We start from the raw sequence: 25,886 nt of genomic DNA, 5'->3' as shown, positions 1-25,886 counted from the left end.
GTGTAAGCACTCTGTTGAACATCTGCAAATTTCAGTTTCAGAATTGAGGTTGTTGGTCCAAGTCTGACCCATCAAAGCGACTGTCAGCACTCACACAGAAATGCCAGATAAATTTCAGTTGTTTGTTGTTAATCTGGAGATTTTGTTATCCTGTCGCAGACCTCTAAACTGCTGCACACATCTCATCACTAGATTATCAGATTAGACTGATTTTTGAAGTCCTGCTTAACAACATAGATGTTAGAAGCTCCAATCAGTCAAAACAGGTTGAGTATTTTATTAATTTATCAGAAAAAAAAGCCGCCAAGTTATGGATGGCTTCTCAAATATGAGGAAATGTGCAAGAGCACTCAGGATCAGAAGTCCTGCTGTTGCTGTTCTATAACATTATAACGAACACACTGAGTTCTTCACAGTTCTAATAATGAATGGCATGATAGAAAAAGTATAACCACATGTGAACTGATAATATACTTAAATAAGCCCTAGGAGACAATAAATGACCATTTTACTGTATGCCTCAAAATGTGCCTTTCATGTGCCTTCTGTCAGCACTGTCAGAGTGCGCTGGGAATTGCTATCGTCTATAGTCACAGAAAATTCTGTCCATTTTTTTCCAGGCATCAGTCCCAGTATGTGATTAATGGGAACACTGTGCATAAGGGGCACTGACAGTATGTAAGAGAGTGGTTACTCAGGCATTATCGTGATGGGAAAGAAAAGCTGTAAGCTCTGGAGAGTCTCTGTGTGGAATGGGGAATGGGAACTTGTCTGCAGCCCAGCAGAAGAGGTACGCTTTATATTTAACAAAGCCACAGTCTGGATAAAGTCATCTTATTTGTATGTGATATTTGGATGAGATTAAAATGTTATTATAGTGTTTTTTTTGGGGGGTGGGGGTGGGGGGTTTTTATTTGGTATGTCTGGAGTCTATAAAAACTAGGTCTTTTATTCATACTCTCAACTATTTATTGTGGCATTTGTAGGTTTTATAAGAAAAAGGAGCCAATAGAAGCATTTGTAACAAATTGGATAGTTGGGGAATGATAAGAACAAAGAACCAGTGCACACTGGCAATTAGGAGGGGGAAAGCAAGGCTGAAAAATAATGACAACTCTTAGGCAACCGCATTACAACAGTCAGGCTATTTATTTTCGTTTCACACAACAATCACACAGACGTACTGGGCGATTTTGCAGACTTAGTCTTGTTCATATCTCCCCCCTAGTCCATTTTTCTCACTTGCACATGCTGTACATTTTTCTCCTTTCTTTTTGCTCAGTGATTTCATTATATCAATGCAACTCAAGTAGTGACATCTTATCCTGGCAGACAAAGCGGGGAACAGGAAAGGAAATCAATTTTGAGAGACTAGATAAGATGCCTACTGTTATGTGGTGAGATGAAAGAATAGAGATGTGGTTGACAGAGATCCTGCAGCTAGTCATAATAAAACCTTGCAGTGTTTTTTTATTTTATTTTGAATGTAACTGAGAGTATTATGAACCTATATATTTAAATTTTACAGACGCATGTAAAGCCAGTTCAGTATTTTGCCAAATGACACTTCAACATGCGGACATCAGAGGATCCAGGGATCAAACTACTGACCTCCTGATTGATAAACTGCCAGCTGAAGCTGTTCTCACGTTGGCATGAAAATGCAAAATCAGAATTTACACAGACTTTTTACCAGGAAGCTGATAAATATAGTGCAAGGACTGAATTGACTGCACTACACATTTGCATTTTCATATCCACCAAAGTTGGGTAATATCTGGGGCTGCAGTGCATGTGTGAAAATGGCTTAAGCCATCTGTACTGTATGTTTCTGGCCATCTGTTCTCTCTACAGTGGTCTAAATGTCAATGCTTTTGATGGCAAGGTGACCAGATTAAAGATTTTGACTTCCCCCTCATTACTAAGCTTGTGACCATGAACTAGTTACTAAGTAACAGATGGTTACTAAGTAACTGACCCTAAGCAACACCAGCAGGTACTTTATTGGTTTGTGAATCAATTACATTCTCTTCTATATCTGAAATATAGGAAAGTTCTGACTTGATTCTGATTAATTCTGGGAAATAAGGACAGCGTGATAGACTGATGATCTATCCACAGTATCCACCGCCTCCTGTTCGGGAAAGCCCAAGCCCAGTGACCTTAAGCAGCGTGAAAGGGCGTAGATGATGGATGGATGGGTGGATCGATGTGTTATATTGCCGTATATTTTATTACCCATGTGCCAAATAGAACAGCTGTAAAGCAGATTAATGTTGTTCCCATTTCTGCATCGGTTATTCTTATTAGCACTTTGCAGGTCTGCATTATCGTAGAGGGATAGCATCTTGCATGTTGTTGATCATTTACGTTTTTGGGAAAACACTTTGAGCAACAAACTCATTTGCATTCTTTCCAAGAGTTATAGGGAGTTGGTGCCACTCTTAGAGATAATCAAGGCCAAGACCTCCAGGAGTCTTGTGGTCAAAATGAGGTTGCCAGATTTGTACAATTATGCCTCTCTCAAAGTTAAACTTGTGGTCATTATCCAAATTTTAAAAGAAGCACTGAAGTCAGAGATCCAAGATGCAGGAGGTACTACAGTAGGTGGTGTAACACCCGCTATGTGTAAAATGCTTTAGAAGTGTCAGTAGTTTCACTTCTAACTGTGCTTTTTAAATCCAAACCATCATTTCCTAAACCTAAGCAACTCATTTTGGTGTCTGTACCCAACCACAAAGTTAGCACAAACTAAACTATACAATGGATGAACTGCTGAAAACTGGCCACTTGAAGCCGTTTCCAAAAGTGAGTCAGTCCTCGTAGATGTCTGTGTTAAAATTCCTAAATAATCAGCATGAAAAAGCAGTCTTACAGCCTAGTAAAAAAAAAGCAAAAGAAAAGGTTTTACTCCTATGAATAGTTTCCTCCTTCATAAAAGCTTTATGAGGGGTGAATTTGTATATGACTCAAACATTTAGATTGTGCAAAGAGTTAAAATTAGGGATGTGGATCCTTTTATTGACAAATGTGCTGACTTACAGTGCATCCAGAAAGTATTCACAGTGCTTCACCTAGGAATGGGGCAAAGTTTCATCTTCCAACAGGACATGACCCTAAGCACACAGTCAAGATAACAAAGGAGTGGCTTTGGGACCACTCTGTGAATGTCCCTGAGTGGCCCAGACTTGAACCCAGGTGAACATCTCCGGAGAGATCTGAAAATAGCTGTGCACCGACGCTCCACATCCAACCTGATGGAGCTTGAGAGGTTCTGCAAAGAAGAATGGGAGAAACTGCCCAAAAATAAGTGTGCCAGATTTGTAGCATCCATCCATCCATCCATCCATCCATCCATTCTCTTCCGTTTATCCTGTTCAGGGTCGCGGGGGGGCTGGAGCCTATCCCAGCTGATATAGGGCAAGAGGCAGGATACACCCTGTACAGGTCGCCAGCCTGTCGCAGGGCCAGATTTGTAGCATCATACTCAAAAAAGATTTGAGACTGTTACAGCTGCCAAAGGTGCTTCAACAAAGTATTGAACAAAGGCTGTGAATACTTATGTACGTGTTATATTTTTGTTTTTTACTTTTAATAAATTTGCAAGAATTTCAAGCAAACTTCTTCAATTTATGGGGTACTGTGTGTAGAATTTTAAGGTGAAAAATAAATTTAATCCATTTTGGAATGAGGCTGTAACATGACAAAATGTGGATCAAGTGAAGCGCTGTGAATAATTTCCAGATGCACTGTAGGAAGCTGCATCTGATCGCTGTCTGCTCACCCCCACCTCTATTAATTTAACTCTAGCTTCAGCTTTATAGTAGCCATGCAACAGTGTTTATAGATGCACTACACAGGAATTATTCACCTCTTCAAATGTTTTATAAGCATCAGTTGCAACTTTACAATAATCATCAAAATGAGGTTCTTAGATGGTTTACAAACCATCTAAGAACCTCATTTATTACTTATTTAACAGCTGCTGGGCTATCAATTTACCTTTTATTAATGATGTTTATTATACCAAAAAGACCTGGTCATTTGCATGCCACAGGTTCTCAAACTTTTAAATAGATTAACTTGCTTCTAATAATTCATGTCATTGTAAATTAAATAATAGTTCTGCAAAATAATTGGAAGATATTGCTCTGGGCTTCTAGGAGGTGGTGGGCATTTATCTTTGTTTGGCATTTTATAGGCTAAGTGATCTATCAATTAATTTCTTGCTGTACAGCCTGATTAAAATGTGGTTAATGTGACACTACAGCTATTTTGGGACATAATTTATTCAAGATTGTTTTATTTCTGCCCCTTGCCATTTGAAATCCAGCCTCTTCTGATTCTCATGTTCCCCTCACTTCTATCCTTCACCGTAGCAAGTGAGAAGATCCAGTAAAGGTACTAAACACAGCCATTGCATATGTTTCCTAGGTCAGTTGCCCAAAGCTGTGGGGGGGGGCATGAAATGTTATGGTTTTGTGGTCACAGATGTGAGAGTGTGTGGAGTGGTAGGAGAAAAGGAGCTGAGGCAGAAAGCAGAAACAAGTCAGAGGAATCAAGGCCAAGCCTGCACTCATCACTCTGAAGCTAAAAGAAGAGCGGCAGGAACAAACATGGCTTTATTCCATCTACTGAAGAAAGAGATAAAGGTGGTGTGTGTGTGTGTGTGTGTGTGTGTGTGTGTGTGTGTGTGTGTGTGTGTGTGTGTGTGTGTGTGTGTGTGTGTGTGTGTGTGTGTGTGTGTGTGTGTTTGCAGCAATGGCCCTTTGAAGAGCAAGGGAATCCCATTGAGGTGACCAGCTCCCAGAATCCTTTGTTCTGCCTGTTTCCTTTAAGTGGTTTCATATAATCAGAAGCTTACTGCTGCCCTCTGACAGACAGAAACCATCTAGAATATACTTCTATGGTTATAATGCAGCAGGTCCAGTATTGTTTTGGGATACAACTAAAGCTATCTCCTTCCTTAACAACTGCTCTTCAGCTAGGAACTTAAACCCCAGCAGCACCAGCTGGCCCTTTATCACAGGGTAGTGAACTGTGGGTTTACTGGAGAGCCCCAGGTCATATATCTGGAAACTGTGTAAAGAAAAAAACAAATCACATTCAATAAAATTCTTCCCTGCATTATGAATTTAAAATGAATTTCATATCCTGCTTTATTTTTTTCCACCTAAATGCACTTTTCTCCTGCACTCTTGGAACTTTAAAATCACATTAAATCCATTCCAGATAAAATGAAATCATCATTAGTGGGAGATAAAGCGATTTTTGCCCATTTGAATTATCTTGATCTTTGGCAAAACAATGTAATGCGGGGCAAAACTGTGCTCCTCGCCAGCACAGAGGGTTGCCTAAATGCAGCCAGGTTTTCACAGAACATGCATGGCCTGTTCTTTTCCCATTTGAGTGCCTTCTGCTACTGCCCGTATTGGAAAGCAGTAAGACTTCATCACTTGGATTTTTGGTTGCCAGAATTCTGTCATTAAAATTTTAAAATTGCCTGTCCTTTGCTCATGGAAATTTGTGTTTCAGTACAGGCTGTCACTGTTGAAGCAGTTACTTTGTGTCCCTGTCTGTTGTCCTCTCTGTGCTGGCACTGGGAAGTATATTAAGGGATCAGCAAAATATGCTACACTTTGTCTCCTATGCTTCGTGTATAACATATATTTTTATTTGCTCTGTATTTACCTCAGTGTACAGTTTGTATATTTGTGTGCTTCCTCGCATCCGTTTCCCTCTTCTTTCATGTGCATCTTTCATAAACATCAAAACTGCCTCTGAGCATTGTGTGTGCCGCGAGTCAGTCAGCTAGCCAGCTAGCCTCTTGTTTTAGAGTCCTCTGTGCTGCCCGAACAAAGTCTGTGTTTCTAAATGAGCTCCCTTCAGGCCAAACCATATTGTGTTTTCTCCATTTGGTTGTTCTGGCCACGACTGCGTGTGAGTGTGCAGTTGAATGACCCAGTACCCATCTGTCCTTATCTGACTGTGGCGCTACTTTTATAGACTGTTACTGTCTTAAACTGCGATTCAGTTAGAGGCTACTAGATTATGGTTCCAGTGAAAAATCTGACTGCACTTGAAGTGACTTATAAAAGTAAAAAAATTGTTTTTTTTCTCTTCCAGAATGAAACCAGAAAGCTTTCAATATTGACAGTTCTTGTCCCTTCCTACAGATTCTGCATATCCCTGTGCGGGTATCTGTTTATACACATTAAGAAGTGGTTTAATCCCAGACCACAATTTTATTAAGAGTTTCCATCCAAGGAGGAAAGAAGTTCAGCATCTGTGTGCGTAAATGTGCTGTAAGGTGTAACGGTGTGTGTGCATCTGTACCACTTTTGAGTCTCCTCCCTTTGTCCTGAAGTGAACCCAAGTACACACATTTCATCTCACCAGAGTGCAGTTTGAGTCTATTTCAAGAAGATGGTAATTTGGGATGCTCTGGAAACAAAACAATGCTGGAAGAGGAGTGTTTTACTCTGTCTGCGTGCTCTCTCGCTCTCTCTCTCTCTCGGCTGGCTAATGTGAGAGGAGATGCTGGAGGAGGCTGCAGTCTTTTACTTCAAATGGAGAAAAATACGGTCTGTGGAGCAGTGTGGGATTTATTAAGCTTCAAAAGACAGAGTAGAAAGTGTTTTTCATAGCCTTCAAAATACTGATACTTTCACATCCTGGCTCCATCATATGCAACTTTGTTTCCACTAACCTTTAACCTGTGCTCTTTCGAACTTCCCATGCTTTGTGATTGTACTGTCTGCTGCGTGTATTCTCAGGTGATTAATGTGCGGGTGGTGTGTGCATGCTGTATGCACTCATGTGTTTATCTTCCAACAGAACTGATCTATATTTATCCTGACAGTAATGAGACACTGCAAACAGTTGAAACTCAACTTTTCTCTTTCCATTTTTCCTTCGCTCGCTGTTTCTTATTTCTATCAATCTGGTCATGTGTGTGCAATTTTACAAGTTTTGCTCTATTTAGGTCTTTGTGGTTAAGTAAAACTAAGCATTTGGTCTGATCTTTTGATCAAGTAAATTTTGACCTGATGCTGTCACCTACAGTATAATTCAGTCTTCATAACAGTCGTCAAAAATGGCAAAAATGTTAACCTTATGGTGGCCCTAGATTAGGTAACTAGTTCACCACGTTTAGAAGATGTTGTGTTTTGGGAAATATGAATGTGTGTTTAACATTGAATTACAAATCCATTGTATATCTGTTACGGTACCTATAAGGAATTTAGAAGAAAACCCAACAATAAACACAATAAGCCTGCAGCAAAAGGGTCTGTAACCTGACAGCAGTGGTTGTCTGAGCACACTCTTCACAGCATGCATATATATATATATATATATATATCCTAATACCCTTTTGATACTATTATAATGATTTCAATGATTTCATACATGCCAGTCGACAGGACTGATGGATAAAATGCTTGACAAGTGCTCACTTGTGTATGTTGCAGTCACATGACTGCTGCGGTGAATAATTGAGCAGTAATCCCAGAACGGAAATGGTATCTATCTCGTCTTATGTGTCTGTGTGTGTGTGTGTGTGTGTGTGTGTGTGTGTGTCGTATGAAAGGGAGCGAGAGAGTAAAAGAGAATGAAAGTGACCTTGGCAACCCTTTCTTTCTCTCTGTGATTTCTCCTTGTAGGAAAGTGTGTGTGTGTGTGTGTGGGGGGGGGGGGGGGGGGGGGGGGGCAGATTTCATTTGATATTGTTACTTTGCTCAGGGAATACTCCCTCCTTCCTCTCTCATGCTGCCTATGTGTGTTTCTTTCTTTGGTTTTACAGCTGAATAAAAGCTGCCCTTGGAATTAATGGCTTGGCTCTTCATAACCATTAACATGGAATTCACACACGATCTGCTTAGGGATCATGGAATAATTTCGTGTTTATTGACTATCAGTGTGTCTGACCTCTGTTAGGATTAAGCTGAGACTAGGGCACCTTGTCTATCTTGTTAAACTGGGCTCTCCACTTGTGTATTGTTGTTGTTTACACCAATTAGCTAAATATTTCAAGGAGACTTTCAAACCTTCCAAATTTTTTAATGCCAAATTCAGAGTTATGTTTGAATTTTCACCAGCTATCTAACATGCTGGCATTAAGAAGGTACTGATCCATGTTTCCCTTCTCTTCATGTACCTGTGACTGGGAGATAAATTGGCTAGAAGCTAAGCCAGCCTGAACGCAATTAATTTGGACTTCTCAGTAGTATAATGGCACTGTGTGCTTGTAGTGCTGTATGCTACACACTGACATACCTAAACAATAGCACCGATTGGATGCACAGTTTTTAAATTCCAGAAGAAATAATTTGATCTGATTGAAGATGATTTAGTAGGAATTGATGTTTACATGTACTGATAAATTTAATTAGTGTGAAATACAGAAAAGTGATAAATAAGCCAAGCATTCCTTTTCCTCAGGAGCTAAAGACAAGTTTATCTTGAAAGCTGCTATTTTTAGAAAGAGGAGAAGTGTACATGGCTGCACAGTGGTGCAGTAGTTTGCACTGTCACCTCACATCAGGAGGGTCCTAGGTTTGAATCTGTCAGCCACCTGGGGCCTTTGCATGTTCCCTGTTTTTCCTCACAAAAACACACATGTTAGGTTTTCGGTAATTTTAAATTGGTCATAGCTGTGAATGTGAGGGTGGATGGTCTACTGTCTCTATGTGGTGGCCCGTTGTCTGCTTTGTAATGGACAGGTGATCTGTCTGTCCTTCCTCTTGCACAAAGAAAAGCTGGAACTGGCTCCAGGCCTGCGTGACCTTGAATTGGATAAAGCAATCAAGAAAAGCAAACGTGCCCATGTATTTGCATCAGTTGAAGGCATGCACAGGAAGAAAACAATTAGATTAAATAATTTACCTGGTGAGACATTACTATTGAATGTAAGTCTGTATTACTGAATACAGCTAAAAAATGTCATGGGTTATATTTTCCCCAGAAATGTAGAAAATGTACCTTTTAATGTTGCCAGTTTCACTTCAAACCTTGCACATTTCTAACCCTTAATAGGTTTTTGTGCAAAAAATCTATTTAAGCTCGAAAGGAGCCGGTTGAGGTGGTTCGGGCGTCTGACTAGGATGCCTCCTGGGTGCCACTTGGGTGAGGTGTTCTGGGCATGTCCTACTGGGAGGAGGCCCTGGGGCAGACCCAGGACATGCTGGAGAGATTATATCTCTCTTGGCTGGCCTGGGAATGCCTTGGGGTTCCCCCGGATGAGCTGGAGGAGGTGGCTGGGGAGGCCAAGGCTTCTCTTCTTAGGCTGCTGTCTGCGTGACCTGACTACCCGACCCGATTACAGCTGGATTACAGCAGAATCCAGATCGACTCCAGACATCCACTACAGTCCACGTCACACCGAAACAGTGATCCTTGATTAGAAATATGATAACAACCTTTTTGCCAGCTAGGAGGTGGAGACGGCCCCTCCTGGCCCTTAACTATGGGTCTGATAATCGTTGAGAACGTGCATTTAATGGACTGATAACATTCGACTCACAATATTCAGGAATAAATTGGAGCAACAAACCATAACAAAACTAAAAATCAAATTCAAACTCAAAACATTGGGGCCACCCAGGGATATTGGGCTTTCTGACCAGCATACCCCAGCAGGTCAACAACACCACTTCAACCATCATTCTGAACACCAGCATGCCCCAAGGCCATGTGCTGAGCCCCTTCCTCTACTCCCTCTTCACCCACAGCTGTAAGCTTATATATGGTTCAAACACCATATGGGGGTGGGACTTTAACGCGTTAATTTCGATTAATTAATTACAGGGAAATTAACGCGTTAAAAATTTTAACGCATTTTAATCGCACTTTGCACCGTGGAACGTTTCTCAGTGCGCGAGTTCCCGGCATACAGATTATATCGACGCACAATGTCCAAATTAGGGGCCGCATCCTGCGAAGGACCAGGTGTTACACCAAATTCTGCGACCCATCATATTCTGCGACCACAGGGGGCGATAGCGTACATCCCTCTGCATGTACGTACTGAATGAGAGCTGAGCTGGGTGGCAGAAAATCTTATTAATCGTAATAGTGTCCTTCTCGCTCGTATTCAGCACGTACATGCAGAGGGATGTACGCTATCGCCCCCTGTGGTCGCCGAATATGATGGGTCGCAGAATTTGGTGTAACACCTGCCGACGTCTTTCGCAGCCCACGAACACCACAAAGGCCGGAAGTGAGCGGCTAGCCTTCATATCAGCTGCCGTCACCTCTGCGTAGCTCATGTCGCCTAGCAACCGTGAGTGCGAAGCACAGCTGTGTAAAAACAGCTGGTTAAACGGAGAACGAACTTTTTCTCCTTTTTGTGGTTTAATTTTAAGTCTTTAATTCAAAATAAGCTGTTAAAACAAGCATAACACATTTCAACATCAAGGAATACAGCTGAGAGAATGATTAATTTCCAACTATAACAAGTGAGACATTAATGTTGAATAAAACTATCCAGTTATGATGCTTAACTTTAATTTCAGGTGTTTGCTTATCACAGGAGCACTTCCACCCTTCATTGGTCTGTGTAGTAGACTGGTGGGAAAATAAACAAAATTTTGAAGTTTAAGCTTATGTATATTGATTTATTCATCAACTAAACTTAAATTAATATTTATCATGTCAAATATTGAAATGCCATTAAAATGCGATTAATTTCGATTAATTAATTACAAAGCTTGTAATTAATTCGATTAATTTTTTTAATCGAGTCCCACCCCTAATATATATATATATATATATATATATATATATATATATATATATATATATATATATATATATATATCCCAAATCAAGCACCCTGAGACTGTACGCTAGGTGGAAGGAAGGAGTCTGAGGACTAGTGAGTGTTAGAACCACTATTAGATGAAACAACAAAGATTCATGAATACATCAAGAAGATGGCCACAAAAGATCATGTGTTTAGTGAGTACCTCAGGCAGCAGAAACCCGAGAAAGAAGAGGACGAAGAACAGGAACCATCACTGAAGGACAGGCCTCTGCACGGCATGTACCACCGGCAGATCAAAGAAGTGGTGGATATAGAAAAAGCCTACCAATGGCTGGACAAAGCTGGACTGTCAGACAGCACAGAGGCACAAATCATGGCAGCACAGGAACAAGCTCTGAGCACAAGATTGATAGAGGTTGGGGTCTACCACACCAGGCAAGACCCCAGGTGCAGGCTGTGCAGAGATGCCCCTGAGACAATCCAGCACATAACAGCAGGGAGGGCATACATGGACTGCCATAACCAAGTGGCTGGCATAGTATACAGGAACACCTGTGCCGAGTATGACCTGGAAGTCCCGAGGTCAAAATGGGATATGCCCCATAGGTGGTTGAGAATAACAGAGCTAAGATCCTGTGGGACTTCCAGATACAGATGGACAAACTTGTGATGCCTAACCAGCTGGGCATCATAGTGGTGGGCAAACAAAGAAAGAAAGCCGTAGTGATAGACATTGCAATACCAAGTGACGGCAACATCAGAAAGAAGGAACATGACAAGCTTGACAAATACCAAGGGCTCAGAGAAGAGCTAGAAAGGATGTGGGAGGTGAAGGTAACAGTGGTCCCCGTGTAATCAGACCACTCGGGGCAGTGACTCCCAAACTGGGAGAATTGCTCCAGCAGATTCCAGGAACAACATCCGAGATATTTGCCGCAACAGAGCGCAATTAAGATACTGCGCAGGACCCTCAAGCTCCCAGACCTGAGCTTGCAGGACAAAGACCGCCTCAACTCATTTGCATAGCCATGTATATAACTTGTAATTATCCATAGTTATTGTTTATTCCCCATATTATTACTATTATTTGGATTTATTTCTCACATTGTGTATATAGTATTATACTCATATTTGTATTATATTCATATGTCCTGTGCATTTTGCAAATGTTTTATGCATCTACTGGTCCTGCAGTTTCTGGTTAGAGGCTGACTGCATTTCGTTGCCTTGTGCTGCAACTTGCGCAATGAAAATGAAGTTAAATCTAATCGTGCCAGTTTGTTTATATTAAAATTATGTTCAGTAAAAGGAACAATGTAAAGAGCTGCAAAGAGCTTGCCATTTGCAGCTCTGGTTCTGTTAAATTAACTTTCACAGTGGACACTGTGCGTGTCAGATGTGTTAGCAAAGGTAAAACAGTTGAAGTAGATAATTTTCTAAAAACTTTTATTTCCTATTGTGGTGTTTTTCCTCAAATCAACATTTTCACACTTAACCACAAATCTTCTAGCTGGTGTTTGGCTTAATTTTCTTATTCTAGTTTGATTATTTCACTCTCTCTGCTTTTTTGAAACATCATCAATTATCCTGATCTCAGTGCTGTTTCTTCCTTGATTAATATAGGTCTTTCTGCCGTTGGCCTGGTGTTTGTTGGTGTTTTTCCAGCCTGTTACTAATATTCTTAAGCAATGAGGGAGCGGACTTACACATCTGCTGCCCACCCATCATCACTTTTTGTCCCAAACCCTTCACACCCACATGACAGATGGCAGCCTATCGCTTTCACCCTTTTTTTTAAACTATACATTAGCATGCTTAATCTTCCTAACAGGCCTAAATATTAACACTTTAAAACAGAAATGAATACCATATCAAAAAATATAAGATATAGGAAAGCCCTAATGCAGTTAGGACCCTCTGACTGACACTTTCTTTATCTCAGTTCAGCAAGAGGGATGGATCATGCCACAGTGGGAAAATCAATTTCCCTTGAGAAAACTTTTTCTTATTTACATTATCATATTTCACGCTGTGTGACGCAGACTGAAATGTTTTATTTTGAGATTTTCGATTTTGCTCACGGCAAAGCAGAAATGGTCTGGTGATTAAAATAGTTGGAGTTAACGAGGTGGGGAAAAATAGTACTTCAAAGCCGGAGTCGGGTGGTACAGAGCTGTTTTTTTTTTGATCTTAGAAATATCTCCAAACTGACACACACAATCTCCGATTACGAAGAAAATGAGAACTTTGGAAATTTTCTTTAATCAGTGGACGGAGATTTTAAAATCAATAAAATAAATGAGTGCAACTTTGGCACAAGAAAAACAATCTTTGAGTTTTAAAAATGGTTGAGAATATACAAAGAATACACACACATTATTATTAATGTATAGTAATAATACATTATTATTAACATTAAAACCAGCTCCCTAATATTGTGAAGCTGTGTTGCCAATACATCTGACTCATTGGGGCATGGACACAGGAGAGTCAATACACTTCAGTGACTATGATATAAAATGTACCCACAATCTAATAAATGGACTCTTTCCAGTAGAATTTATTTATTTAGGTGTCTCAGTAGTGAATCATCTGCCTCCATCTCACCAACTCTGCATGTCCTCCTTCACTACATTTATGAATCTCCTCTATGCCCTTTCCTTTCCTTTCCTTTCCTTTCCTTTCCTTTCCTTTCCTTTCCTTTCCTTTCCTTTCCTTTCCTTTCCTTTCCTTTCCTTTCCAGATCCATATTCAACATCCTTTGACCTTTGTCCAACCCATCTGAACTTTTTCTCCAAACAGCTCAACCTGAGATTTCTATTCCTGCCCGTTCTGGTCACTCCCAGTGAAAATCTCAGCATCTTCAGCTCTGCCGCCTCCACCTCCACCTCCAGCTCGGCCTCCTGTCTCTTTGTCAGTGCCACCGTCTGCAAACCATACATCATAGCAGGTCTCACTACCACTTTGTAAACCTTCCCTTTCACTTTTGCTGCTATCCTTCTCTTACAAATCACCCTTTACACTTGTCACCACCTGCTCCACCCTGCCTGCACTCACTTCTTCACCACTCTCATGCACGGTCTGTTGCTTTGGATGGTATTTAAACTCATCCACCTTCACTACCTCTGCTCCTTGTAAAGCTCTTAAATTCACAAAATGAAAAATTGCCATAGCCTATTTTAACACTAAAAGTCATTAAAGTTAATACATAAAATATGGAAAGTTATAGATATGTAACAAAGCCACTGATGCTGTTTCATTTTCACTTCTGTGTAGCTGGACAGTTCTGGAAATACTGCCACATTATCAAGTCTGTCAGGAAAAAAAAGTGAATGATGAAATGCACAGCCCTTGTTTTTCTAACAGACTGAAATTATAAAAATTAAGTGACTCTCTTACATGGTTACAATGTTTTTTTTTTTTGTTTTTTTTTGCTTGAAATTGGGTCCTTTTGTTCCCTTGCTTTACAATGACAAAAAGAATACATTTCATACAAAAAAAATTTCTGACTTTGAAAGAAACTTTTTTTTTCCAGTAAAAAATGCTGAAGCTTGACATCAGCATCAGATAAACTGTGGGCTGCATCTTTGCTAACAGCAAGAACTGACTTTTTTTTTTTTAACATTGAAAATGATTTTGTAATAGCTTTTCTGAACCAGAATGGTTGCAGTGAGTAAAGCGTGTTTCAGTGTTTGTTTTCAGCTCACTTTAATTTGTGGTCATTTTCAAATACATTCTACAGCTGCTGTGAAGGGTGTGGTCTCAGTAACTGTAGTATTCTGAATGTGCTACAGCTCTGATTACTGCAATTTGGCAGCTTTTTTGGGGTAGTGGGGCAGGGTGGGGGGGGCACTCAACAGAACTATAAACAATTCTAAAACTTTTTACCCCGTATTTGCACTCTTGTCTGTTGAGATCTGCTGGGGTCTGTTATGCTCCTCACAGTTCACAGATCTGCTTTGTAAACTCTGTCCTTTGTACTTTGCACTCCTATCACATTTCAGATTGTGAACTTTATCTAACAGGATAGGCTGGCCTGTTCGTGACCACACAGATGGCGAGCCATTGTCTCAGACCTTTGTATCTGCTGTGAAATATTTACTTTGGCATAAGAAAACTGGGAGTGTTGGCAGTTTTCCAAATAAACATGTAGATGTCTTTATTACAGCATTGTCTCTCACTTCCACTCCACCCCTCTGCATGTCTTTAAGAAGGGATAAAGCCTTTTTTTTTTCCTCTAGCAGTAATTTCATGTTCATTCCCGGTTCACCCCATGGCACTGCAGAGATAGACAACTTCTGTTAGACAGGGAGAGACAGAATGAGGCGAGCCGCGCGGGGGTTTAGCTACAGAGAAGCAGGTACCCCTGTAGGACACATTGTTTTGATAGATTTGGGGTTGATGATATTTTGGGATTCAGCTGCAGGGGACTGTGAGGTGAAATGATGTCCCCATTGTTTGACTGTGGCTCAGATCCTCAGCATCTGTGAGTTTGTTCCTCTTATTTATACACGTACCGCTTGCTCTCAAGCAGCTGTTTGTTTTGGTTTATGATGGTGTGCTTCTTTTTTTTTTTGTTTTTTGTTTTTTTTGAAAACCCGCACACAGCTAACAGACAGATGGATGGTGCAGCATTTTAAAATCAAGTTGCTACATTTTGCCGCAGGGGCCGAATGAGGGTCGGTCAGGACCCACTGAAAGTGCTTACAGCGCAAGATCAAAAGCACTTACAAAAACTTTGGTTAATTAAAACGATTGCATGGACGTGATCAGAGAGACAAAAGTGGAGAGAAGCAGTACATCCCTCACAGAAATTAATAAATTAAAAAAGTGTGCTCAGAAGTCCCTTTGAGATGCTCTAGAAAATTCAAAACACACCATGCTGTCGCCCCACCATTATCTCGGTTGGCAGTGAGAGGGGAAGAAAATTAAAAGCTCTGCTGTCAAAATGAGTCCAATCTGTGCATTACAGGCATGGCCAATAATCAGTATCCCCTCATCTCCAGCTTGTCAGTCTGTCATTTTATTTCTTCCTTTCCCTATTTAGCATGTGGTTTCATTTCCCTTCTATGCTGTGGTTAATTTCTGTTCTTGTTGAACCGTGCTTGCACGTTCTGTTTCAGTTTGATAACTACTGATTTTGAGAATAAGTTCAGAGAAGAAGCATTTGCACCATTAACTCCTGTCTTATGAATGTGTGCTTCTCATATGCAGTAGTTGATACACCAGTGGAGGGTGCTTACAGTGATTCCCTACTTCAGAAAATAGTATTATTCAATTTGATGACAATTCCACTACTTTACCCTACTGGACATTTAGGGTTGTAGAAGGGTACGCTACCATCAGATTTACAGACATTTGAGGTCAATCAGTGTCTGTTAGTCTGTGGTTTCAGATAAATTAACATCTTTTAGAAAGCTTTAGTAGCATTTAGGGTAGTAGTAGGGTACCCTACTACCATGAAAGCACCCTACTGCTACCCAACTACTACCTTAGGATTTAGGGTAGTAGCAAGGTTCCCTAGCTTTAGTAGCATTTAGGGTAGTAGTAGGGTACCCTAGGGTAGTTGTAGGGTAACCTACGACTACCCTAGGTGTTAATTTATCTGAAGCCATTGACTAACAGACACTGATGGATCCCAAATGTCTGTAAATCTGATGGCAGGGAAGGTACTTCTGGCTAGCTAGATGAAAGTTAGCTCTGCTACTTCATCAGCTGGTGTTTATGTCCATCTGCATAACCCTTTGGCTGCTATGAAGACAAAGTCCTCCAAAAAAAGCACTGTGTTGCCCATTGATGATGATGCTTTGGATGTGGTAAAATGCTGATTAAAAGTTGGCTTGAACAAGAAAGGGAACAATAATGAAGTGTACTGCAGAGTCAGAAGCCTGAAAAGAAAACATGGATGAGAAGCACAAAAAATGGTGGCAATGGATGGTTTTACTCATTTTCACTCCACTCCAAAGAGGTTCTTTGCCTATTATGACTTCTGTCTTCTCCACTGTGTGGTGCCCCCTTGTTCCTAACTCCTGTCAAATATCTTGCTGTTGCTCTTTGTGCAGCCCCTCTGCCTGCAGCGTTCGGCTGTACTTAGTGTGCTTCCCTGTGTGGCGAGACATATAATGGAAAAAGAGAAGAAAAGCACAGAAAGAAACACAGGTGGAGAAAGAATGAGGTTGAAGAAATAGAAGGGTTCGGCGCTGACTCAGTGTTTTATAGCTGTTGGCAGCTGTTTCTCTACAATGCCAATAAACAAAACCTCTCCCCTTGGTTGCACTTCATCTTCCAGATTAGTTTGACACTCAGGCGTTTTAAGATAGGGAACCATGGAGAGTGTCAGGAACGATAAGAGAGCGGGTATGACACGCGAAAAGGGCTGTGAGCCAGACTTGAACCCTTGAAGTACATGGTGGAAAGCTCAAACAAGCTTAGTCACCAGCACTGCCCCCTTCAACATTCTTGTTTTTTCTAGAGTTTCCTCATCTTGACTGAAAAATTTCTCCCTTACTCTCCTCTCCTCTCCTCTCCTCTCCTCTCCTCTCCTCTCCTCTCCTCTCAGCGATAAAAAAACCGTGAGTGGGAGTAAAACGCCCGAGTCCACGTTCTTCTTGTTTGCATGTAACTGGAACCAGACCAGAAATAAATTCCCAGAAAAGACATTTCATTTACTCAAAGAAATTACTCCCATTGTTATCAACAATTATGCAAATCCCCAAAGTCATCCCAACATGTGGCCTCAGTTTTTTTTAATACAAAGCATTTTGTTTGAATTAGAGATTTATGTGCATGCTATCTCAGGGTTTTTCCCTTTTTAACTCAAAGGAAAACATTACATTCACACAAAGGATTCCCTTAGGGCAGATAAAAATGGCTCTGCTTTGTGTGAGCGGTACTCAGTGGTCTGAAGCAGAGAGATGCTGACTGTGAGATGAGTATATGTTGTATAACATGATGTTTGTCTTTATAATCGTTTGGCCTGATTACTCTGTGATTAAGTGCCACATCTTGTTTTGTTGAAACCTTTTGATGACGATCATGACATTTAGTCATCCTATTTGTAAAATCTTAGCACATAACATGTTACTCTTACAGAATGAAGACCAACCAGATAGATTTAACCCCTTTGGCATCAGCACACCATTGACCCACACATAACTCAGCCCCCCATTTTCGCTTATGTAAGGAGAGATTCCTGGGAACTGTGGAGACAAGTTTGTGACCCCGTGTAGCTTCCCATCAGACTCAACAACAAATTGCATGTGCTGAGAGAGTTGCTGCAGCCTCCTGGTTAGGAGCACTGGTTTCCACATGTACAGTGTGGCACAGCGTGAGCTCAGATGAGCTTGGTAGCAGTTGGATGAATAGAAAAAAGGAATTAGCAGCAAATAGTGAACAGTGATTTTTATATTGAATATAATTTCATTTATGGATGTTTTTGATTGAGGGGCATTAATCGTGTTTTTGTCCATTGTTACCTGTGGTTAGTATACCATTATAACACTTCTTCTCTTAAGCTGCAAACAGGCATCACGAACTGGCTCGTACGATAAATGCTGTGGCGTGGGATGGTTCATATAACAACTTAACCCTATGAAATAAAACTAATAATAAATAAGTAATAATATAGATTTAGTTAAGTCAGTTAAGTCATCATAAATGTATATGATACATTCACTACAATATGAAATTATACCTTTCATACTTATCATCAAATTACTCACCTTACTTTCAGGCTTCATGGACTTTAGTGAGAACAACATTACACGGGGCAAATTTTTATATAATACAATAATCTTACTTCTTGTCTTCTTGTCACAAAGCCCTTTTTACAGAAGTAGTTGCTATAATGGGAGCAGAGGAGGATTTGTTTATGCAGCAACAACATCCACATTGTAGGAGGTTTAAGTGGATGGATGATTTTCTTTTGAATTGAACCATACCGAGTCTTTATAACTCAACCTTAAACATACTGTCAAAAAAAATAGATTTAGAACAGTTTTGGAAGGCATGGGCAAATTGTGTCCCTCTAATACGGGGGTGTCAGACTAAGAAAAAAACAAACTTAAATAGCTTTAATGTGCCGTTCTAGACAGCGTGGACAAACAACATATTTTGCTGTTTTCTTTGGAGGGCTTGCTGCAGATCAGCCTGCCAAATCATTTCCCAGATCTCTGCAACATTTAAACCACGAACGGGTGAAGTGAATAGTGTTCATCATCTTGTTTCAATGTAATGTTCTGCTGAAAAACCTTGGGTGCTGGCATTCATGTGGTTGTTACTTTTTTCATGTACCACCCACCTTTATTGTTGCAGATCTAACACATTCCCCATCGCAATGGCACGCATTCAAGGAATGCCACTGCAGGATGCTGAGGAGTGCCGTAACAGGTGCTGCATCCTGCCACACTGGCAGTGGCTCTATAACCATGACCTGAACTGGCTTCCTAACTCCCCTCATCCCAACAGAATTCCGTACGCCGCTTGATGTGCCAGAATAATCCTGATCCACAGAGACCCCACTCCACAACTCAAAGGGCCCAACAGGATAGCTTGCTAATGCCCAGTGCCAGACAACCCAGGACAACCCTGAGGTTCACTGTCCGTTCCCCAATGGGTCAGAGCTCTTTGGCTGTATTTTTGTGATTCAACTGATTCCCAGTCATTATTCTGTGTGTTTTTAGGCTGATAACATCACTGCAAAGCATTCTTCAAAGCATATGTTCCTAAATTGATTTCCTACTTTCCCAGCAGCTTTTGGTTTCTGTCCATCTCATAATGAGCTGAAAATCAACATGGAAAGACTTGAAACCTGCTTTGATTTATTCCTGAAAATAAATCTAAGTGCAGACTGAGACTGATTTGCTGTTATACAATCACCATGTGTTAATATTGTCCACAGCACAGACTGTTTTCATCTCTACTGCAGGTTCACCCCTAACTGTTATCATATCATTGCATTTGTGTACGTTCGTACATAACCTACAGCTTTCCGGTGATGTGCTGGCTGTCAGTTCTGATTATTGTTTAAGTTTTTGTGGCTTTGACACTGATCCATGGTCAGGAATACATTTGGCTAGATACCAAGAAAGAGAAATACAAAACGCACTGTGATTCTACAGAGAAATACAGATGAACACATAAACTACTGCATAACTGTACTTTTTCTATCATCCTTTTGTGCTCCTTAGATTTGCTTTCTTGGATGTAATGCTAATTAGCGATATTAGAGGCCAGCATGTAGTTTGTATAGTCCTTCACCCACACAGGTCGGCAGAGTTCAGGCCTTTAGAAGAGACTGTCTGTGGGAAGCAATCAGCTTCTTGCTCGGCCATGCTTCACCCACACTTCTGTTTCTCTCCTTTTTTTGTTTCTCTTCTTTTTTTTTGGCTTATGCTTTTCTTTTTTCATTTTTCACAGTTTTAGACAGATTTCCTTAGTCCTTTCAAATCAGAAAACCATCTCAAAAAGTCATAGAGAAGAACTGAGTGACACTGGGTGATAATTCAAAAAAAAAAAAAAAAAAGTTGTTTTTTTTATGGCAGGGAGAGAGACAACAAGAAACTAATGTTGAAGTTTCACTGTTGCCAGCAATCACTGGAGAGTGCCTCCTCAAAAATCACTGAAAGCTGGACATGTAGCGGGCGAGCTGATGGAAACATGTGAGCTCATAAACTGCCCATGTTAAGTTTATGATTACCAATAAATACTGTGTATTGCACTGGAAAAAAATGATTTGGGTGATTTGTGGTTTATTAAGGATCATAAAATGAATTGAAATGAAGCTATTATCCTCACTTATATGTACAGTAACACAATAAAAGGACTACAGTCCTTTTAAAGTAAACATAATCCAAAAATAAAGTTATTTTAAATGCCTGACTGTAGTTTGTTGCTTCGGCTCAGTTGTTTAGCATTTACAGACAGTTAAAAAACACTAAAGCTGTTGTTATGCACTTGTTTGACTTTAGTACTTGTGCATATGCTTCCCCAATTTATTTGTTCTAAACAAGCCTCTATGTGGCAGCCAGAAAGGATTATGGATTTAGCAAAAACTCTGGATTGTAGTAACTCTTTTGAGGCTCTGATGAGAGTGTGAAATGAATGGGCAAACCATGGAAATATGTTCTTATGGCATACAAAGAAAAGCATCTGGGCAAATCTAAATGAATGAGAAAGTATGTCAGTGATGCTCAACCTGTTGTCACTGTTAGCTGGCATATTAACATAGCAACCACAGCTACATGAAATGGTGAAGAAGATGAAGACTGAAGTAAGGCATGCAATATTTCTCTATCATATTTTGTATTCTCTCAGTATTCTCACCATATTTTATTGGAAGGTCAAGAAAAGAGTGATAGTGATTGATTTTAGTCTGCAGTCTTTATTATTTTAGGACTCTCGTTCGCTCTCATACACACACAGTGTTCAAGATAGCTCAGATCATTTCCAGTTGAGCAGTGATGTGTGTTCTGTGGTCAGTTGTGTGGGTGCCTGTTACAATATATAAACAGTTTTTTCCCCGCCTAACGGCCTTATCAGAAACTGGCCTTCCTCAGGATGTCTGTCTGCTAAGCATAGCCCAGCAACACAAACACACGCACGCGCACACTTGTTTAAAGTGTAAAACCCTGGTCATGGTCGTTTCACTCTTTTTATGGATATTTGCTGCTACTCCTGAACCAACAGAATTTGCTCACATATTGCTTCAGTCAGGGAACGACCTGCATGATTCAGCCTAGAACTGATCACATTATTGCAAATGCTTCATATGGCATGACTCGTTTTGCATCCCGACCTGTAGGCGTAACACTTGCTTTTGGTTTACTTTGTGTCTTTTTAACTTAGGTTGGCAGAAGAATTCAGATTTCCGAATGTCAAGAGCGCTGCTCTGAATGATTTTTGTCTAGATTTTGAAATTTTTAGTGTTCATGAATTTAGATGCCTCTCTAGACTCCTCCTTGTAATACACAAAGTAACGCACACTCACCTACACACAGAGCTGAATTTATGACAAGGAAGATGTTTTGTGGGGCTAAAAAGGGTGCACTAGTAGGATCTTCCTGCAACACTTCTCAAAGTGTTTATCTTGGGTGTTATTCTTGTGTGTGTCTGCATGTGTGATTTCCATGAAAGAATGAGAAAACAGAACAATGAAAACAACGCACACATTCTTTTTGGTGGGGGTCACCACCTTTAATGTCATCAGCTGGTGCTGCAAGGTTAGTCTAGACTATATATGGACTGGAGCTTCATACTGTGTGTGCACTGAAGCACACTGAGTATAAATTAAAATGTGTTTGAATGTTCTGGTGAGCCAAGATATTTGCTAAATACTGTAACTCCTTCTTTGAATGATGAGGGATACTCAAAAGAACTGCAAGCCTACCCATGATGCATTGATGCAAAATAATATTTATCACGTATAAGCAAAGCAAGGCTTCATGAATAGTTACATTAACTGGATGGAACCTCCCCTGACAAAACAAATGTCTTCGGACATTTGAGCAAACTGGATTTGTTTTTTAATAAATCATGCATGTGTCTTCAGTTTCTTATGCATACTCTTTGATTTCTTGATTTGCTCCCAGGTTACATTTAATAATTTAGAATTTATCTTCTTGCATGTCAGCTCCACTTTTCAATGTAAAAACTGGAATCAGACTTCCAGACCCTGGAGCCAAAGTATAGTATATGAATAAAAACTGAAAAATTTGTGAGTAGATGACATCTTTTTTCTTTTTCTTTTTTTTTTAGTTTAGTTTTAGTTTATTTTGAGAAGAAAACTTTTATTTCCAGAAGGCTTCAAGCTGCTGGAAGTAATGTGGTTTGAGAACTGTGAGCTTTGCCAGTGAAAACTGTTTTCGGGTTTTTCACACTTGAACCCACTCAGACGCATGCATGCACATACTGCAGACGGCACTTGCACGGATAATTGTGTATTGCAAGACTTGGCCTAAATCCCAGGCTGCCAGTTTGCTAAAACTGTAACAATATTATACAAAATTATGTTGCGAGACATAGCAGGCATTTAAAGTGATTAGCAGGAATGTTCCTAACAGTATAATACAAATATTTTAATTGCTGTTCCCAGAACTGAGATGATGAAAAAAAAAAATCAACACTAAGTCAAAATATTTGACAGCGTAACCCAATCAGAGGTGAGCTGAAGACTTGCATGAGTCTTAGGTAACGGTGAATGATGACTTCAGTGCCTGGTGGTGACCACTAACCATTAGATATAATTAGATGCTGCACATTACAAGTACTTTTGTTTGCAGAGTTTGTTATTTTTTTCTTTATAACTCCCACAGTTGTGAAAACATTCTGTATATGACTCCAAGCTGTTAATGCTGAACAGCGGAGTGCAGCAGTTCAAACATTTTTATGTTCTCACACTTACACACAGCCGTACATATTTAAACATATACATTTGCAGATTCCTGGGGTGTCAGACTTTACATAATGCTGCCTGCTGTTATTTTAACATTTTAACTGTGTGTTTTTGCCTGAGCTGGAATACTGAGGCTGTTGATATACAAAAGACTTTGTCGCAAAATGGCCCACACATGAATGTTGGCAGCTGAATTAAAACGGTCCACGCCAGATTCTGTAGCTTTATTATTGCAGGATTTTAAATGACTGCTCAAACCCTCAAACTGACTTTAGTTTTTTTGTTTGTGTGTGTGTGTGTGTGTGTGTGTGTGTGTGTGTGTGTGTGTGTGTGTGTGTGTGTGTGTGTGTGTGTGTGTGTGTGTGTGTGAGAGAGAGAGAGAGGGCCCAGCATCTTTACCAGAAACTTTATTTCCCAACTTGTCTTCAGGTATGAATAATGTGCACTTCATTTATGAGGGTGCTGCACATATCCACTTGTTGATGTTAGGCAACAGCTCACTCCCAACTGTTGTCTGCTTCACTACACAGCGCTTTGAGTTACATTTTTCTTTTTTTTAAACGCGAGGAAACAAGATGGACAGACAATATCTATCTGCAACATACAAGGAAAAGACAAGAGAGGAGTGATTCTCGAGAAGTCCTTAGGGTCTGAGGTGGGATCTGATACCTCCTGACAGGAGAGGTTCATGTGATTGGGAAGAGAGAAGCTTAAACCCCCCCAGGCCACATCACACCCTCTTTCAGTCCGCTGCTTTGGATGAAAGGATGTGAGCTGATTGTGTGCAGTGTGTTAGACATATAGCGAGAGGGGAGGATTTAGCCACAGAAGCTGTAAACATTGTTTGAGATTATGTCTGACAAAGGTTCCTTGTGCAAGTCAACACCTTTAAGGAAGGTGAGGAAAAGGAAAAAAAAAAACATTAACTACACTATCAACAAAAAATGATACAAATCATCTCCCATGTTGTGCTTCTCTTAAATCCATGTATTCATTTCAAACAGCATTGTCAAAACAAAGTGGTTCAAAGTCCACATTAGCATTTTACGTGTCCAGAATTTAAAAATTGCCCTTTTGGCCTGAGAAAAGTTTGCACCGACACATGCAGGGTGGTGTAATTTAGAGCCCTAGTGTTGCTACTCCTGTGCTATATATCCCCATTAAGATTATGGAGCTCTCAATACCTTTGTGTACTCTTGTGCAACGTTAGGGTCATTACTTTAAAAAAAAAAGTAATATATTTCACAATACTAGTTACCATTTTAAAAAAAATAACACATTAAATTACTCAAAGTAATAAGAAAGTAATTTATGATGATGAATTAATGAGGATACCGAAAAGATCTCAATTTTAGTGTTTAAGTTTTTATCACCAAGCCAGCAGCAGAGTTGGGGGGAAACTACCCAAAGAGTATTTCGCAGAAGGATGTTGTAATCACAGCGATTCTTACTTCAGAAACAGGTTCAGGCAGAAATAACGGCCGCAATGCTGAAAACCTGACTGCTCATCACTGCTTTTGTCACCTGCTGAAAATCGAGCTTCGGCTGCTTGTTGGAAAGTAATATTGATTTCTCCACTCCTGGAAAGGTGTAGCCTTTTGTCTCCGCACTCCACACCAGCTGAAGCCAGCTGATTGTTGCACGAGTGTGCAGGAACAGGTCACATTTGATGATATTTTATTTTATAGATAATTGATAAACTTATGTAGATCAAGTGACAACATAATCGTTTGACTTAGGATTTATTATCCTAATTACATTTATTATAAACGCTGTGTTTCTCTGAGTTACAAAATAAATGTAATCTGATTACTTTGTAACACAATACACTCAACATTGCTCATATGACATGTCATTTGAAGGTGTGGAGGCTGTTTTTTTTGCATGTGCTGTAATTAGAACTGCTCTCGATTAGGAGTTTGCTTTCGAAATGTTATATACACTTGCTTAGAGGGGAATTAGCATTGTTGGTCTGAGGTCTGAGGAATCGGTGCCGGAGTGAGATAAGAGATAGGACCCATTAGCCTGGGCAGTTAGACTATTTAAAGGCAGTTAATTATTTACCTCATTTACACTACAGAGCCAGCTGGGCTAGCCTGGGTTTACTCATTAGACTGCTTTCTGTTATTGAGCCAGACTGAGATAACTTGGGGGTTTACTCAATAAATTTCACAGATATAATACCTCAGCACCACCAGTCTGCGGAATCTAAAAAATCTAAAAAGTATTTTGATCCAGTGTAAAGCCCAACCTGGTCAAAGCCAGTCTTGTGTGACCCTTTGGCAGCATTGTGGGGGGTCATTTTAAGTCCTCCGGTAAATATTATAGTAGTACACAGTGGGTGATCACTGCAGGGTAGGCCTTTGGCCAACAGGCAGAGCACACAGACACTACTGCACATGCACACAGCCCAGAACTACACATGTGTGCGCGCAACAATAGATGCATGAATGAATACAAACCTGTACATAAAAAGCTGCATAAATTAAAAAACAGACAAGACTACTCTGCTGTTCTGTTGTGTTCATTTGCGCTCTAGGAAATCCCGAGCTTTACGAGCAAGCGTCTCTATGCCCACTTGACATTGCTGCACTATCAACACAGGCTGTGGTGGTTGATTAGCATGTACTTGTGTGTCTGTATGTGTGCTTTCTGCTGGGCCCATTTATCTGTTAGGGTGTTATTTTTTTCTGGGCCAGTTGGTTGCACCAGGGAGGCTGGTGAATCTAT

The 25,886-nt window shown here is 40.2% G+C and overlaps 1 protein-coding gene across 1 annotated transcript in view; it reads left to right on the top strand.

Moving 5' to 3' along the window:
- The window catches only part of kank4 (KN motif and ankyrin repeat domains 4), a 73,823-nt gene that overhangs the window by 19,532 nt on the left and 28,405 nt on the right, over positions 1-25,886 (top strand). The window lies entirely within an intron of this gene.

The sequence above is a fragment of the Archocentrus centrarchus genome, chromosome 4 (assembly GCF_007364275.1).
Source record: "Archocentrus centrarchus isolate MPI-CPG fArcCen1 chromosome 4, fArcCen1, whole genome shotgun sequence".
NCBI classification, from domain to species: Eukaryota; Metazoa; Chordata; class Actinopteri; order Cichliformes; family Cichlidae; genus Archocentrus; species Archocentrus centrarchus.
The sequence above is the reverse complement of the archived record's forward strand: the minus strand, read 5'-3'. Positions and strand labels throughout refer to the sequence as shown.